Source organism: Triticum aestivum, chromosome 6D, assembly GCF_018294505.1.
Source record: "Triticum aestivum cultivar Chinese Spring chromosome 6D, IWGSC CS RefSeq v2.1, whole genome shotgun sequence".
Taxonomy (NCBI): Eukaryota; Viridiplantae; Streptophyta; class Magnoliopsida; order Poales; family Poaceae; genus Triticum; species Triticum aestivum.
The window spans coordinates 235,925,726-235,928,115 of NC_057811.1; positions in this window are offsets into that span (position 1 = coordinate 235,925,726).

A 2,390-nucleotide genomic window follows, 5' to 3' on the forward strand; every position below is an offset into this window, starting at 1 on the left:
TTTAAGTTTGTTGTTGTTATAATAATGAACATGATGCTTCTATGTCCGTATTTTGTTTTTATCAACACCTCTCTCTCTAAGCATGTGGACATGTTTTTTGATTTCGGTTTTCGCCTAAGGACAAGCGAGGTCTAAGCTTGGGGGAGTTGATACGTCCATTTTGCATCATGTTTTCCTACTGTTATTTACGATGTTTTTATGCATAATAATGCTTTTTGGAGTAATTCTAATGCCTTTTCTCTCATAATTTGCAAGGTACACACAAAGAGGGAGAATTCGGGCAGCTGGAAATCTGGACCTGGAAAAGCTACGTCAGGCTACCTATTCTGCACAACTCCAAACAGGCTGAAACTACACGGAGAATTTTTATGGAATATATGATGAATATTGGAGCAAATCAGTACCAGAGGAGGCCCACTAGGTGGGCACAACCCACTTGGGCACGTCAGGGAGCCCAGGTGCGCCCTAGTGGGTTGTGCTCACCTAGGCCCACCTCCGGTGCCCATCTTCTGGTATATAGGTCATTTTGACCTAGAAAAAATAAGGAGAGGACTTTCGGGATGGAGCACCGCTGTCTCGAGGCAGAACTTGGGCAGGAGCACTTTTGCCCTCTGGCGGAGCGATTTCGCCGGGGGAACTTCCCTCTCGAAGGGGGAAATCATCGTCGTCATCATCACCAACAACTCTCCCATCTTGGGGAGGGCAATCTCCATCAACATCTTCAACAGCACCATCTCATCTCAAACCCTAGGTCATCTCTTGTGTTCAATCTTGTTACCGGAACTATAGATTGGTGCTTCTGGGTGACTAGTAGTGTTGATTACATCTTGTAGTTGATTACTATATGGTTTATTTGGTGGAAGATTATATGTTCAGATCAAATATGCTATTTAAAACCCCTCTGATCTTGAGCATGATTATCATTTGTGAGTAGTTACTTTTGTTCTTGAGGTCACGGGAGAAATCATGTTGCAAGTAATCATGTGAACTTGGTATGTGTTCGATATTTTGATAGTATGTATGTTGTGATTCCCTTAGTGGTGTCATGTGAACGTCGACTAGATGACACTTCACCATATTTGGGCCTAAGGGAATGCATTGTGGAGTAGCAATTAGATGATGGGTTGCGGGAGTGACAGAAGCTAAAACCCCAGTTTATGCGCTATTCCGTAAGGGACCGATTGGATCCAAAGGTTTAATGCTATGGTTAGAATTTATTCTTAATACTTTTCTCGTAGTTGCGGATGCTTGCGGGAGGGTTAATCATAAGTAGGAGGTTTGTTCAAGTAAGAACAACACCTAAGCACCAGTCCACCCACATATCAAATTATCAAAGTAGCAAACACGAATCGAACCAACATGGTGAAAGTGACTAGATGAAATTCCCGTGCACCCTCAAGAACGCTTTGCTTATCATAAGAGACCGTTTTGGCTTGTCCTTTGCCTCAAAAGGATTGGGCTACCTTGCTGCACTTTTGCTACTATTATCGTTACTTGCTCGTTACAAATTATCTTGCTATCAAACTACTCTGTTACTTACAATTTTAGCACTAGCGGACATTACCTTGCTGAAAACCACTGGTCATTTCCTTCTTCTCCTTGTTGGGTTCGATACTCTTACTTATCGAAAAGAGCTACAATTGATCCCATATACTTGTGGATCATCACGGCGCAAGCGGAGGCCGACGCCAAGGTCGCGGAGGAGCCGGCCCGCAACGTGGTTTCGGAGGCCACCGACCCGTAGCAGCCGGAGCCGCTGGTGGTGGAGGACCGGACGCCGGCTGGAGGAGCCGGAGCTGACTAGACGGCCCCAGAGCTGGGGGCGACCAACCCCATTGTCCCGAAGGATGCTCAGCGCGCGCCGGGTGCTGGCGAACGGGGAGGCAGCCATCCCGAGGGGCCAGAGGTGCCGCCAGCCAGCACTGAGCTAGTGCCAAGCCGGGCAATGATGACCCGCACCTTCCCGCGAGTGCCTAACACTGAAGCCTCGAGCTACGCTCTGCCTGGCTGGGCGCTAGGAGCCAGCCGGGCCGTCCTGAACGTTGCGGTGCAGGACGTCCTGGACAAGTTCGACGTCCACGGCGACACCCTTCTGCACGCCAGGAACGAGATGTTGGCGATGCAGGCGTCCGTCCGGGTACGTTCTCGATCTTGCTTTTTTATTCTTGCAATCTTCAGTGGGGGCGGGCCAGCGCACCCATTGGGTGTAGCCCCCGAGTTCCGAGCCGGCTGCTGAGCAGGCGGGTTGGAACTTCAAGGCGTGCTTCCAAATGCTGAAGTGTTGCTCTTATCGCAGGACCACCACAACCTGCGTGCGGCCGCCTACAACTCCCAAAATCAGATGCTGGCCAAGCGAACCGCCGAGCTGAACATGAGCCACGGTACGTAGG